This window comes from Colossoma macropomum, unplaced genomic scaffold, assembly GCF_904425465.1.
Source record: "Colossoma macropomum unplaced genomic scaffold, Colossoma_macropomum, whole genome shotgun sequence".
NCBI lineage: Eukaryota > Metazoa > Chordata > Actinopteri > Characiformes > Serrasalmidae > Colossoma > Colossoma macropomum.
Genome location: NW_023494810.1, coordinates 1,275,837 through 1,285,049, shown reverse-complemented (window position 1 = coordinate 1,285,049; position 9,213 = coordinate 1,275,837).

Here is a 9,213-nt window from a genome sequence, read left to right as displayed (position 1 = left end):
GTTTAACTGGTGATAGGGAGTCGGTTCCAAAAGAGTCGATTCTTCGACTCCTGCACGTCTGCGAGTCAGTGACTCGGAGAGTCGAAATGCTTGGAATCGACTCTTTGACTCTTCTGTGCTGGAATACGCTCGAACTACGGAAAAAACACAAAACAAACTCTTAATTTTCTTCATGATTAGGGCTGCAACGATTTACAACTGTACAAGGAACGAAACAAAAACATTAGTCAATAATATTTTTCATAGGTCGTTGTGAAAAATATAGCTGAAGTTGGCATTTTTTCCTGCTTCTTTTTCAACTTTTCCGTTCCACCTTAAACGGCGCTGCAGCTATTCTTGCGCCTGTCCACTGTTTGGATAAATGCTGCGTCATTTAAGGTGGAACGGAAAATTCCATCAATAATCTGGCAAATTAAGCCAAATTCGGCTTAATTGAAATAGAAACAAGATAACATGCAGCTGAAAACTTTAGTTTGAATCTTGATAACTAATACTGGTCTATTTTTATAGAATTATGCCTATGATTTTCTCAGTACGTCACATATTTCCGAGCTTCCCGTAGAAGCTCGCGAGCTCTCTTCATCAGCCATGTGAAATTAAGGGAATTCTGATGGTAAGATGTATTGAAACATTAATCATGTAATCATTTGTCCAGCTACTTCATATTAATTGGTATAATTACGAAATTTTACCATAACACTATAATTTGTAGCTTATTAAAAAAAATGGGTAAACTACGTTTAGGGCGGTTTAATAGCTGCTATACCCCTTTATCACCGCTGTGTTGAGCTGCGTCCAAAACCACACACTGCACTAATGAATGGGCTACTATTGGTTGTGTACTATTTCTGCGGTTTTGGACGCAGCCTTGGTTTTGGACGAGGTGGAGTCGATTCCAGCGAGAGGAGTCGAGATTGAGTCCTGTTTCAATTCTTTATCTTACCCTCGTCCACTTCCACTTACTACTCGGATGTGAGTCACTCCTACATTACACATAGATACACATGCCTAGATACCGCGTTGTCTGTTGTTCTCTATCTGAGGCGACACGTCTGCGCGTCCGCCATGTTGGAGCGGTCAAGAGCTGCTTGAAAACAAATGGTATTGGAGTGTTCATGAGTAAATCGGCATAACTTCCTTACTACTCAACCGATTTTCACCAGATTTGTTTTGTTATAATCTTCAAGACATTAATTAAATGTACACACAAACTGCTCTCAGTAGCATTTATTTCTATGTAATAACTCTGATTATGCTGATCAGTACGGAGCCCTGCTGGTGACATCCAATACAAATAACAATAATGCATGGCCACGCCGTATTAACGTGATCCTAATGCATGCCCACGACTTAGTAAGGCACGGGAATGAGATAATTAAGTCATGGCCACGACTTAGTAAGGTGGATTATCTCATTCCTGCGCCTTACTAAGTTGTGGCCACGCATTATTTTTATTTATACAGGATGTCACTAGTACTACGTTCAGTCTGCACATTAAAAACTGAATTTACCGTGAGCTCTGGTAGAAACAATCACATAGCTACATAAGCAAATTCATCAGTGTGTGAATCACTTATAATCTTAATGCACCTAGAAATGAAATATACACACCACAACACAGTTAGAAGGATGAGTCTGAAGTTGTCTTATTATATAAGTTGGCCTGTTCACCAGCTTTTTTGAATTTTCCTGTTCCACTTTAAATGGTGCAGTAGCCAATTTCTTGTTAGAAATTTTCCGTTCCACCTTAAATAGTGCAGCACTTACATTCAGGTGCCTGAGGCTGCACAATTTAAGGTGGAACCTGAAAAAAATCAAAAAAGTAGCTGGTGAATAAGAAGCTGACTTTGGACTGAATACTTGCTTAGTCTGGCTATAAACTTATTTTTTGTTCTTGTTAGCCATGCAGGCTTTAACATGCTAATGAGCCAGCTAGCAGGAGAAAGTGATGAAGTTATATCAGCAGTCATGTATTATAGATGGAGTAGTGTGTAACCTAAAGCCCAGTAACTTGAATGTTATGTATTTGAAATATTATGCATTTTAAAATAGTCTATTGCTATAGATTATAAACAGCTTTGTCCACCATAATTTTGGTGTTGGAAAGGGAAGTGTGTCAGGTCAGTGACTTCTAGGCTTTGCTCCTGCAAAGGACTCATTTAACACTCTTCACTCAAAGCCCTTATAGAAAAGTCTGTTAACTCACCGACCATCTTTGCAATGCCACAGTTAACCAGCAGTTATTTCGAGCCATCCAAGAACAGACCCAGAAAGCAGCACATATCGGTCCACTGGCTTCATAAGGTCGACACCCCACTGACTGTTTGGCACTGCTGGTCCACCCTCGGACCACCCAGAGTACTGTCCTGTATACAAGCTCTACCTAGTTTTTAATCTCCCCAAACAGATTTTAAATGCACAGAGACTTTTATTTTGGAAAAAAAAACTAAGACAAACATTACAAACAACTGAGAGAAAAAAATAATGACTAGGCCTGATATAAAATTATTTTATAGTAAACGTTGTTGCTAAATCTGAGCTGGATGAAAATTATTTACTAAACTAATTTACAAAGTGTAGCTAAAGAAATGAAGGAAGGAAAAATCAGTAAATTGAACTGTGGGTGGAAAATGAGTGATGATAAGTGAAATTTCGTCTAACACCCTGCTTAACTACTCTATAAATCGCCGAGCAAAACGCCAGTGGACCACCAGCTTTGCCATCAGTGGGCCGACAGTGGTCCACTATCCACTTGCTATCAGGGGACTTCTTTAAAAGGAGAGAGACCAAAATACTTGAAACTGAAGGTCAAATTACCGCTTTAAAAGCATATTTGAAATCACTGGTAAAACCCGACAAAAACCTCATAAATAGTTTGTAGCGTTTGGCTTAATAATGCACAAAAATGTGATTTTTCATGGGGCGTGGGCTTTCTCATTCACACCAGGATATCATTGACTCTTCTCCGCTTGTGGCATAACCAGCGAGCTGATAGGCCTTTTTCTTGAAGGGCGGGACTTTCTCTGCGAATAGACGGCATGTTTAGCGTCATGAGTTTTCCAATTCATTTTTTTAACCAGTGACTGGTCTCCTGCCTGAATTCAACTACTAAAGGCTGCATTCGTATTCAACTTATCCTGACTTTAGCTGACTTGATGGTCAACATGAATTGCTTATGACTGCAGGGGTGGACTATAAAAACACTGCCATCAGGTTGGGCACATTCTACTTCCCCTAGCATGAGCTGACAACAGTGGCCTTTGCCTTTTTTGTTGCAGATGAAATCAAAGCGCTCAAAAGTTTACATCAGACTTTTGACACAAGTAATGTATTAAGAAAATATCTAGGGCGATGTGTTAACGTGTATGGCGAAAAAGTCCCACAGAGACTACCTGCTAGAGCCACACCTCTAGAGAGATTTTTATCACTTCTTTCTGTTTTATTGAGAAGCATATATTTGAGAATAAAGTAAAAATTACAAAATTACAAAGGCAACCATATTGACAGGAAGTTGACAAGAAATTTTAAAAACATATTATGGCCCACTAAGACATTATTTTTTTTTTTTTAAATAACAAACTTCTGAGCCGAACTGATTTCACAGCTTTTTTGCTGGAAGTAAAAACTGTGGTGTATGGCGGCCGCATGTAAAAAACGAGCCGCCAGAAGAAGGAAATCAAATAAATGGCGTCTTTGGAAGAAATAACCATAGGAGATAACAGATCTGAAGTTCTCAGAATAAAAACATAACATAGTAGCATGTCATGTTAGTCACTGGAGATTCCAGCCAACCAGGCCGATGCTTTGACATCACATAGGCATGTTATAGCTTGTCTTGCTTCTGTGAGATTTTATGTCATGTGAAAAGTTAACAATCTGCAGCACCGGCAAAATTCAGGCTTAATTTCTAACCAGCATGCATCATGTTAAGTCAGCGCTGCACAGGGCTGCATTAAGTGGACTGCAGCCATTGACTTCAGCTAATAAAGTAATGGAACAGCCTTCAAAATGGTGCTGGGGATTCCCATGAGGGGAATTGGTGAGTCCAAGTGGACGAGGGCTTGTAAAAGCCGGTATTGAAACAGTGGCCAGAGTAATACATCACTACTTTCAACTTCCTACGAGTCTCTGTTTTGGAACTGTGGCCGTACTTTTGGCTCTCGTGAATATGGGAGTAAATGGTGGATTGAACTTATACTACTTTACTCTTATCAGATGAGAACAGTTTTTAACAGGGAAACTCTTTGTATTTATGGTAATATTTTTGGTTTTCATATAATATATTTGGTACTGCAGGCTGTCGTTAAGCATATACAGGTGTAAATCATTACTGATTAGCCGCTCGTTCACTCAGACTGACTCTCCGTCTTCCTGTTAATGCTCAACCATGTCTCAGATGCAGTGTTTTATATCATGATCACATAGGCTGAATCTCAAATGGCCTCCATATTTAATGCATTATCTAGGTCTAAAATCCAATAGTAGGTGAAACTTAGGGCACTAGTCACATACAGAGGCCGTAGTTCCCTAACCTAGGAGTGCACTATGTAGGGATTAGAGAGATTTGAGAGCTTCTAAAAATGTTACACACTGCATCCTTTGGCCTCCATATAATAGAACGCAAGGTATGATAGCTACTTAGCCTCTCAATCACTAAGTAATGTCGTATCCAGAGCTGGGAGTGATGGGCTGACAGTCCCAGCCTGAGGGTGCGCTACTGCGCCTCTGCAGTTAGACCCTTCTCATCAGATTATACAGCTTTAGAACGGTTTCTTAGGCTGCTTTCACGCCTAGTTTGTTTTCTCAATCCAAACTGAGTTCGGGTTTGTCTGTTTTTCACATTGTCTATTTTTGACATTGCAGTGACTAAAGAGCACCAAATTACGCCTGTGGGTGTCGCTCATTAGTCAGAAATTTGGTTGGGATATAAGAACTTGTGTTACTTTCACATTAGTAACTACACTCTTAAAACAGATGGTTCTCCAGTGGTTCTTTATTAAACAAAATGGTTATATATACTACCATAAAAGAACCCCTTGTAGGATGAAAGAGTTCAGATTGATGGAGAATGTGCTTGTAGCAACAAAAAAGGTTCTTATATTGATATGATGTCAAGCGTGTGGGTGCTATAACATATAGAACCCTTTTCAAAAAGGTTCTATATAGAACCATCTACAGCACATCAGTCTGAAAAACCCTTTCATCATGCAAAGTGTTCCTTAAGTGTTCATGGTGCTGTATAGAAGCATTTCTTTGCTAAAGAACTCTGGAAGAGCCATCTTTTTTAAAAGTATAAGATAAAAATTTCAGTGAGGACTTTTTCTGTCCTGATTCTTGATCCTCATTGATTTCTTAAAAAAAAAAACATATCTTAAAATGAATCAAAGAATAACACCAAGCTTTTCTAATGGGGGAAGTCAAGCTTATACATGTAATGATACATAACACAGCCTTTTTTAATTAGTTTATGTGATACTCTGACATCAGTATGCTAACTTTCTTGTCTTCACTGATAACAAAAACTCATATCTCAAAAATGGTAACTTTACAGGAGAATAAAAATGCTGAGTTAATGTAAAGAGATTTTATTTCAAGTCATTTTGGACCATTTGTTGTGCATTTTTTACACAATGTAAAGGGCAGCTGGATTCACATTATAACAGAAGATGTAAACCAATATGATTTTGTTCCGACAGCTACAACATGCTTATTGTAGTATAACAAAATACAACAACTCTGAATCTGATCGCTAATGAAGCCAACTATTGAGCCTGTAGCCTAAACTGCAAATGTGTTTTAGTAAACAATGTAACAGGTGGTCTACAATTATAGGGTTTGCATTTTGCAAGCATAATCTGTTAAACCGACTTTATCAACATTTATATAATAGCTATGTACGTTGGCTTATTGCTGCTGTCGGTAGAAAACCTCGTATTTGCATTTTTTCTCATTTTTTAGTTTTTGACATAATGTGAAAATGCCTGTTGCCCTTTACATTGTGTGTAAATTTCATGATGAATGGCCCAAAATGGCTTGGAAAAAAGTCTAGTTCCACTGACTTACATTAAAAGTAAAGTAGGTTTTTTGTTTCTCCTGTAAAGTTACCATTTTGGAGGTTTTGTTCGAACAACAGCATTATTGTATGTGTGTTTCATACCTGTACATTTCAAGAAATCACAGTCATTCTAGGCAGCACAGCATCTTTTCAAAGTTAGACGTAGCAGGCAGGTTTATAGGCATCCACAGCTGTTCTGAGATCATCGGTTGAATAGCTTTGGGTTGCAAGCTTTTCTGCATAGGAGGCTCCCCTATTATGAGGATGTCACTGTTTCCACACTGAGTCTAATGATCATGTGAAGTAATGCCAAAATGACCAAGATCTGGATCCTTATGCTAGGACACTCATCTTGCTAGGGAAATTGGGTGATGTGCATTTTACAGGTTTATTTGCTTTCCTCCATGAATTGGAAATACCTCAGTTTTGCTTTTTTAGTAGGCTGTGTTGTTGGTATACCATACTTTCACTCTGGATGTAATGCAGCCAACAAATTAGGGTACAATATAGCCACTAGTTAGCATTATGCAAAATACACATCTGAATCATCACACACTTGCTTTAAATTCTGTTGACATCCAATATGGTTTTTACATAGTATGACATACTGTCATCGCTAAAAATAAATGTTGCATGACTTAAAACATTAGTAACCATTTTCACACCTGAATTTGGTTGTTCTTTTGTCCATTTTAATTAAAAAAAACAATATGTCAGTGAAAACAGCATCAGAAACCACATAAACTAGTATATTTGAGCAGTTTGCAGAGTGTTAATTGCAGTGCTTAAGCTTCCATTAGATACATAGACAGACAGATAGATAGACAGACAGATAGATAGACAGATAGATAGATAGATAGATAGACAGACAGATATAGATAGATAGACAGACCGACAGATAGATAGATAGATAGATAGATAGATAGATAGATAGATAGATAGAGGCAGACAAGTATAGACAGATAGATAGATAGATAGATAGATAGATAGATAGATAGATAGACAGATAGACAGACAGATATAGATAGATAGATAGATAGATAGATAGAGAGACAGGCAGACAGATAGATAGATAGATAGACAGACAGACAGATATAGATAGATAGATAGATAGATAGATAGATAGATAGATAGATAGATAGACAGATATAGATAGATAGATAGATAGATAGATAGACAGACAGATATAGATAGATAGATAGATAGATAGATAGATAGATAGATAGATAGATAGATAGATAGATAGATTTATTGATCCCGAAGGAAAATTGCAGTGTTTCAGTAACAACACATATAATTACACATAAACCTACATAAACTATTCAGAAAAATAGAAAATAGAAATAAACCTAGACATAAGTTAAAGTACAAGAGAAATAAAGTATATCTGTTTACATATTTACATGCCATATAAGACAGATTTGTTCTATTTACATGACAGCAGACACTGAGTGGTGTGAGGTCGTCTAAATGCACAATGATTGTAGACATAACTAACTTGGAGTTGCATCAATATTACAGTGTAAAGTAAAGTGCATAGTGAAAGTGTCATTACAGTAGTAGTTATGATATATTGCACAGTGTGTATTATTTACTTAGCCATATTAGCCTCATGGCCCCAGTATAGAACTAAAGAAGCTAATCTTCGACACCAAAATGTTTTGGGTGATTGACACATTTGGGGTAAAGGGACAATTGGAATTGTGAATAAGATCTGAGCGACTGATTTAAGACACATTTTCCTGCATTGTTTAACATACAAGTATATATTTCATGTTCACAATAAGAGCCCTTTAATGTCCTCACCATGAAAAAAGCAGTGGAATTTTATTTTTTTGTATTTTTTATTTTTTTGGGGGCAATAATAAAAACAATTGGTTGACCTCACAATTATTTAAATATTCACGTCTACCAAACGGTCGAGATGGCACTTTGTGGCATATATAGTGACTCAAAATGTCCTTTACCAAACGGTTGAGCAAAACATTAAAGGGATAGTAATGCTATAACTACCTACTATGCAAAAGACAAAATTTCCATCCACTGCTAATAATGCTAATGCTAGTGATCTGCACTGTGTGTAGGTATCTGATAAAAGAAAGAACTGCTGCATGAACTACAGCTAAAGATGTCCTGTGCTTGATTTCGCCCATCTGAACTTTCACTGTTGATCTGTAGGTGGCAGCGACAGTCTAACTGATGAAAGGCTATAGCTGCAATGCAGAAGGCTAGAAAGGCCAAGCCAGTGTAAGTTATATAGGACGCACCATGCAGTAAAAGTTGGGAACACTTAAATAGATTCATGTCTGTCCATTGTTTACTCTTTGAACCTTTATACCAGCTGGAGGGCCTTCTTTACTTTTCCTCTCTGCTTCTTTCCTCTCTGCAAATGAGGTTCTGGAGCAGCTCGACAGTACAAGCACATTTCACTGCGACACATTTTCCACAACTACACAACCATTTAGCCTTCCCAGAGAGGCTCTGGGCCATTACTAAGAAGCTCAGGCCAGCACAAAGCAACCATTGTGAGGCTGCTTTTAGGCCCATTCCAGTTTGAGCAGTCCTCCATTCAGCCTTCCCCAGTAAAAGCTGAGGCCAGGGCCAAAAATCACAGACTGGAATCTCCACGGCTGGCTCCTGGATTTACAGTGGGGGTTTTAAGAGGTATTTACAAAGGTCTCCGTGTTCTGGGCCTGCAGTGGCCAGAGGAAATCGTCCTTTCGCCCAGGCCTGGAAGCTCTGCGGTGTTTGTGTAACAGTGGCTGAGGGCTTTGGAGAGAAGTGTCTGATAACAGTGCTATTACGTTTGGATAACCACATGCGTCGACAGACACACACACACGAACATCCAATAACAGCCTGTCACTGAGAAAGCCTGTCACCATTACCCCGCCGCTCACGCCCATGTTATTACAACATTCAACACCTTTTTATAAGCCTCATTTTCCCGCTCTTTAGTGAAATTGGCTGGGCCTGGTGAAGACACTGGAGCATTATTCCTCTAAGACGGCCATTTCAGAGACGTGAAGGGAACAGTCTCACGGTAAAATGTTGTTCCTCTATAAAAGGCCACAAATAACGATTAAAAAAATAATGTCTTTTTTTAATGTTACTTTTTTTCATCTTAGTGGTACTAATATTCACTAATTAAACCTTTC